The 7380-nt window shown below is 32.8% G+C and overlaps 1 long non-coding RNA gene across 7 annotated transcripts; it reads left to right on the plus strand.

The window, feature by feature from the left end:
- The first annotated feature begins 853 nt into the window (after positions 1–853).
- On the plus strand, positions 854–5781 carry LOC113302069. 7 transcript variants are annotated; one of them, XR_003336640.1, is made up of 8 exons: positions 861–1213; positions 1317–1386; positions 1503–1558; positions 1693–1733; positions 1922–2060; positions 2256–2298; positions 2515–3791; positions 4861–5781. It is a non-coding gene; the product is annotated as an uncharacterized LOC113302069 (long non-coding RNA). The 7 variants fall into 7 exon arrangements; XR_003336635.1 differs by having other exon boundaries at positions 1940–2060; XR_003336636.1 differs by lacking the exon at positions 1503–1558 and having other exon boundaries at positions 872–984; positions 1081–1213; positions 1940–2060.
- Positions 5782–7380: the final 1599 nt, after the last annotated feature.

Consider the following 7380-nt stretch of genomic DNA (forward strand, 5'->3'; position numbering starts at 1 on the left):
CCCCCCCCCCCCCCCCCCCCACACACACACACACACCCAGAACAACGTTCTCTTTCATACCTTTCAACCAATCGATACGACCTCGTAGAGCGGCTTTTGTGACGATGATCATGGAAGAAAATCTCTCCTTTTATGTTCTTCAAGTATTGACAAAATCCAATGTTGATCCTCTTAATTCTTACTAAATCTCTAAATAACATTTTTGATCTTCGTGTCTAAGAGTTGAAACATTGACCACTTTAGATAACCTGAAATTTATTTTTAAATCTGAATAAACAAATCTTTGATCTTCATTTTAAAGACTTGAAACGTTGACAATTTCAGATGACCTAAAATTTATTTGTAAATCTAAACAAGAAAATGAGGATTAGAAAAATAAACCTAAAGACAAAATACTGGGTTCATCTCCAAATAAACTACACTTTAATTAAATGACAAAAATCAATTAACTTTTTTTTTCAAAAAGTATATTTCAAATTCGACAAATATTCTTAATTAGAATGTTTAATTTTATTTTACCCTAAGACGTTAAAAAAAAAAGAAGTCACATTAATTGTCGTGGCATCCCATGAATGGTGGGACAGGGGACACATGGAAAAAAGCGAGATGGGGGCGGTTAGGGTGGTGATGGAGCTGGTGGAGGTAGTGATGGTGGGCGGTGAAGGTGGAAAAAGTAGTGATAATAGGTGGTTCAGGTGGCGGTAGCAGGCATAGTTTATTCTATATCTTTATAACACACATAATATTATTATTATAGAAGTAGGGTTGATTTACTTTAGTGTTAAAATAAACTCTTTTACAGTATAAAAAAGAACATAAAAGTATGAGAAATAATCGTCACTATATCTATCTTGCAAAAACAAATGTGTTTTGTGTGATCGCTCTGAATTGGCCTTCTCCACTTGTCGACGGTTCCTATTAGTCTGAAAGTGCAAGAGACAAATCGGGCTTAGAATGATTCCGTTCTTCGTGCTCTAATTCAACGTACGTGATCGATCCACCTTGGATTTCCATTATTCTCTCGGCATAATAATTACTTTCCATTACTGTTTCTCATTATTTCCTCGATGAAAAGACCAGCCGTTTCGAATTGTTTGTCATCAATGGGATTAAAGGCTCAGTAATTTCTCGGCATAGAATTGAAGCCGTTTCTTTTTATTTGCAATTAGTGGAATGGAATATTATATTGGTGATTGAAGCAGCAACAATCTAGGTTTCAAAGTTTTCTTTTCAGTTTTTTCTGTCATGTTTGGTTTACGTGAAATGGTGTGATGCTTTGTTCAAACCAATTTGATTGTTTTTGTTTTCAATCACAGATCTTTCCAGGAAAAATTGGTGAAAATTGGTGAGGATTGTAGAAAATTATTTTGTTGTTTCACAACACAGGTAAGTTCCTATTGTTTTTTAATTTGTTGTCAAATATAATTTCTTTTATATGCTTATAACTTATTTTTCTAATAGGGTAAGTAAACCCGATGCTTATAACTTATTTTTCTAATAAGGTAAGTAAAGCTGATGAATGTATTGAGATAATTGAAGAACTGAAGAATTTTGTTAGGTTTGTGATTTTGTTGCTTGGTAGTTGGATTTTTGGGTTTAGGCGTTAAATCTCTGCAACTAGAGGAGCAGGAAGAAGGAGTAATGTTTTTATTTGATTCAAAACCTAATGTGTTTTTATTTTTATTTTTGCAGATTCTTATGCGGTTAATCATAGCAATAGCAAGATTTATAAGGTTAATATCAAAATTTAATTTTGGTTCTCTTTTTATTTGATTCTATTACTCTTCGGTTCTCTTCTTTTCTTGGTTTTTTATGTATTTGTCTAAACAAAAACTGTATATATTTGTCGTAGCTAATAAACTCGATCAATTTTAGGCTTAATGTGAAGGTCTAATACATTTGTTCCATAAATTCTTACCAGTCAAGAGGCTCTTTGCAGATTACCAAGATGTCAGTGGTAAATGAGTGACGCATCTGGATGGCATGGCACCACTAACATGGATATGATATTGATGGTGATAGGCAGACATGATTTAAGAGGATGGACCGGATTAGATATGGTAAGATTCATCGTAATGATATTAATTAAGTCATTTTCTAATGAATATATGCTAGACTTGGTATATTTGTAGTGCTTAAAAATATTGGTTTTCTCTATTATTAGATGTGAGAGGTGAAATTTCATTTTAACTGCCATACTAATATATGGATGAGTGCCTGTTTCAGTTTCGTGATACTTTGGGTGTGTTGTGTAGGACACCCAAGAATTTTGTAGTGGTGGAGATCAAGCATTAAGAGGTAAATATGGATATGCTGATTTCGACAATTTTGGCAGACAATATTGTATAAGAAATTGCTTTGGTAGCTCGGAAAGGTTTTCTCAAGAACTTAATCCAGCATATATCTATTAATGTTTTTTTTTAACTTTTTTCCTTTCATTTTTTAGTGTATTTTTTCTTTTGGTATAAATCATTGTTGTACATGCTTGACTTGATTTTGGTTGCATAACTGCAGAGGCTAGAAGGTTAAGATGGAAAGTGTTGTCTGACTGAATACTTTCTCTTCGTTTTACAAGGTGACCCCTTTATCATTTGTGTTTAGAGAATTACATTATTGTCTCTTAATATGGGGTTTAAATTTTATGTTGTGTTAACTTAATATGGGGCTTTCTATTCTACCTCGGAATGGCAAGTATTTAGTGGTTCTATCTCCATGAACTTCAGTCTCCCGAGCAAGTTTTGAACTCTGTTGTTCTAGGTAATGGTGGCTTTCAATTGGTCACCCTCGAGAATCTTGATGCCATTTTAATCTTAAGAAGATAAGTTAGTAATTTTTGTAAACACTAATGCTGATTACCCTCAAGTAGTATAGGTCTTGCTACGTGGTTCACTGAAACGTATTGTAGAATTTAGAAGATAGCCTTTCAAATACTTCCACTTTAAAGAGTTCTTTGATTGGCGTTGAAGCTCCTATCAAATATAAGACTATAAGTTGCATCTATTTCAATTAAAATTTGTCTTATGCTCATAAGTAATCTGTTTTAAGTTTTTATTCAGAATCTGAGAGTGTTATGCATTAAAATAGATATACTTGCATTTATTCTTTCTATCAAGCTGACAGAATTACAAGTTGAAAGACAAACAAAGCAAATTTTCAGACAATTTTCTCAATCAAAGAAAATTTTTGAGGTACAAATTTCTCATTCGTGGGACTGGGGAATCTGCATTCCATGTTTAAGATAAGTACACATATCAGTACAAAGTTAAATTAAAAAGAAATAGATATATGCAAAGTTAAAAATCAATTATTAATTCATGTGTTCATGGAGACCTGATTGGAGGGTATCTATGCTGGAGAATGAAATCAATAGAAAGAAGAACGATTGCTAATGCAAGATCAGAGAAATAAACATAAAAAATGAGAGATAAAATGAAAACAAAACAGATTTAATCTTATTTTTTGTTGTCAGTTGTGACAAGTGAACAGTAAATACTTTGGGAAATATTTCTAAGGATATCTGTTTGGGAGGTTGCGTCAAACCAGCTAACGGATGACCTCTTAAAACACGGAAATAATTTTGTACCCATAGTTGCAAAAATGGTGGTATACCTGCAAAGTGGAGGTTGAGAAACCCATGACAGGGTTAGACAGATAACCAAGGGAATTAATATAGGTTGAGAAACCTATATTAGTGAAACATGTTTTGCAGGTACATGGCTCGACTACAATGGAAAGGCTGTTTTTGTTGCATATGAGTCACGAATATGGAAAATTTGAAGGAGGTGACAGAGGTAAAAAGTCATTCCGACATGCAAGCTTCCATTTAAAACAAGCCACAAACTAAAAATAGCTTTTTGTCCCATGGTTATAATTTAACATGTTTGATGGGGTCAAATTTTCTCTCAAGGACCCGAACTAGATGTTTTTATATGCCATGTTGCAGGGAACATGCGACTTTATTAGATTGATTAGCCAAGTAATGTGTGCATATCTAGAATCCAGTCGCCACCAAACTACTCAATTTGGGATAGGCTCATAGTGATTGATTAGCGACGTAGTGAACTATAAATTAACAATGATGACCAAAAGTCTAAAAAGAGCTCTTAAAGTTATCAAAAGAAGGAGGCATTTGGTAAATTGAATCAACCAAGTGTTTCTCAGGTCTGACACTGTAAAAAACAATGCAGATCATTGTTCAGGTTAGTATCATTTAGTGCTTTAGCATGACAATTATAATTTATCAGCAAATACATGGATGATTATTTGACCTTGGAGATGGCCTTCGTTTCTACAGTTTTCTGAAAATTCATATTTAGCATCATCCCTAGATTCACTACTTGAATATGGTTTCTAATACATGAACACTTGAATATGATTATTTGACTGACCAAGCTTTTGTTCTTACGACTTAAATCATCCTAGAAATTTTGCTTCTTTACATTGTATTTTGTGTGGAAAATATAGTGGTTTTCATTCAAATTTATGCATAGATTATCTATCTCATCTACCCTAGACTGTTTTGTGATATTGCAATAATTAATCAGTTATCATGGTTCTTGATATATTTGAAAATGATCTATCTTGAAATTTTAAGCCTTCACTCTGGGATAGATTTCCGTTATAATGTCCAAATGGCCATACATAGAGGTCTTGATTTTATTCTCCTTCAAGACATGGAAAGTGATTCTCTTCAGTCTCCTTGGGTCTTAAAATGCCTAAAGAAAGTCTGAAATCAGTTATATCTGACGGGTGTTTGGATTTTTTCGGTTCCAAATAGTTGAAGTTGTTTACCCATTCATTTGATAATATCTACTAATTTCCATTTTTGACTAATTGGGATTTCAATTTATTTTTTTCCAGGAGCAACAGAAGTGTCGTATGAGGTGTATGCTGATGATGTTGAGGAGCTAATATATGGTGGGGCTCTTGGCTGCGAAAAACATCACGGGGTTAATTTTCCATCAGTGAGACAACTTTCTTCACTCATCCATATAGAGCAATATTTTCACCAGGAGTTGTTTATAGCATCACCATGAGTTGTTTATAGCATTCTATGTATGTCACTATTTGACCCTAACAGGAAGAGCTAAAAGTCATACATAAACTGAATGATACCCTAATCCCAACTTTTGGATTGTGGAGTAGCATAAGCTATTTATAACTAGACTAGATGGGATTTAAGAAAGAGTGCAAGAAGCACTTAGATCAAGTACACTAGATTAATATGAATTTCATTAGATTAGTACTTTTATTTTTTGTAAGTCGAAGGAGGACACATTACTGTATTTATTTATTGTTTTTTAGGACTTATCTCATACCAGGTGCATGTTCTTGCCTTTGAGGTTCTGCCCATAGTCATGCTTTGTGTGTACTTTTGTTGTTCCAAAGTTGGATAATGTACGAGGATACCTACTTATCTACAAGACGAAGTTACCCGAAGACTCGGAGGCCTTGAAATATTTTTTTCGTCCTCAATCATTCAGAAAAATGAAAGATGGGCTGTTTGTATTTTCCAAAGTTGTCTACACAACAACTTACTTGGTAAGACAGGCAAAAGTACATGAACCGGAGCGCAACAACTTACTTGGTAAGGAAGGCAAAAATAGAGCTGCCATGATGACTCAAATGGATCAGTGTATATCTGTTCAGATACAAGTGTATCCAGTTTGGTATTTTGATGAATAGGTTCTTTGATTTTGTTGTTCAGAGTTATCTTTTACAAATAATATGATGTAATTTTTCTTCTGAGCAATTCTTTGATTTATTGGTTTTTTTTTTGAATTTTTGAATTTTTTGATATTGCTTCATGGTTCTTTAACTTAAGTTTGCATGTTGGGCGCAGAAAGAGGTAAATATTCTAGCGTCCAACAAAATCCTGAGCCGTTACGGGACAGGTCATATCCTAGTATGTAAAATAATAACAAATGAATGACACGGGTCAAAACTACCAAGCAAGAAAAAGTAATTTATTATGGAGGTCGTGTAGTTACGGCACGGGTTAAACTCTACTTATATCCATAAAATAAAATTAAAACTAAATCGTTATCTGTAGTTATTGAAGAACCATGTAAAGAAAAACTATGAAAGCCCATGTATAGTCTAACCTCGGTAAATTAGTAATCTCGTTAAATGAATAATTTTCTTCGATCCCACAAGGGGCTAAATGAATAACCTCGCCAAATACCTTTATAGATCAATTTTTTTGAGTCCTTATAAGGCCTTATGAGTATATAAACGAATAATCACTAAGTTTAACACAAACAACATATATAATTAAACCAAAATATTTCATCCAATCAACAGCGTTCGTATATGAAGTCAATTCTTATCAAAATATGCATTTAAAGTTCACTGTTTTCCTTCCTCTTAAACCATAATAGATCACCAATCTCAATGTTTTTAGTATGGCACTACTAACTTCTAGTTCAGGATTATTTTTATCATTTAATATCGACTTGATAACTTATTCGGCCATCGGCGATTCATAACTGCATGATTCTCGTTAGGATAGTTCAAAAGATGTTTGACATCCATCACATTTTTATAGTGTAAGTGAGAAATGACATCAGTTAAATCTTAAATATCTTCTTCTAAATTACCAATTTTTGGTTCAAAAATATTAAAATAATTTATGATGTAAAGTCCTAAATATACTCTCTGAATAAATTTATTTATTGATAAATGAACAATTTATTCAGTAAATAACCTCATCAAATGAATTTTTTCTGGTCTTAAAGGTACATATTCACCGAGGTTAGACGGTAAATCATGTGCATAACTCATGTAAATCACAAAGAGGAAAAGATAACAACCGAAGGATGTCAATAAGAAGATAATTATTCATACAATAAGCTACGCTAAAAGTATTTACTGACTATAGGATAAGATGAAAAAAGTTACACAATATTTTTTGGTGCATAACTTTTCAATAGATTAAAATTTCTCCGGATTTTGTACACATTTTCCAAACTCCAGCAATTATTTGGTGCAAAGCATCAAACATCTAATACATAAAAACTGATTGATCATCTACGAAATCTAGCTAAACTACAACAACCATATCACTGGAGGTTACAAAAATAACATAAAATAAATTAAAATTAACCACATACCTCCACTTAAGAAGTTTCTTTTTGACTTCTAAAAACAAAAAATAATAATCAGAAGTTAGTTTGGTACACAATTCCAGAATAGCTCCTCGAAGCAAAAAAATTAACTTTTTGTAAAGCAAAATGTTGTTGTTCTGACTTCTACTTCTGGAGAAGCAAAATTGCGCTTCTGGTATCCAAACACCCTGTTAGTCTATTACGAGGTAAAAATAATAAATATTATAAAAATGCTTCTCTTAAATATAGCCCATGCTTTTATTAACCATAGCCC

This window comes from Papaver somniferum, chromosome 8, assembly GCF_003573695.1.
Source record: "Papaver somniferum cultivar HN1 chromosome 8, ASM357369v1, whole genome shotgun sequence".
In the NCBI taxonomy this organism is placed as follows: domain Eukaryota; kingdom Viridiplantae; phylum Streptophyta; class Magnoliopsida; order Ranunculales; family Papaveraceae; genus Papaver; species Papaver somniferum.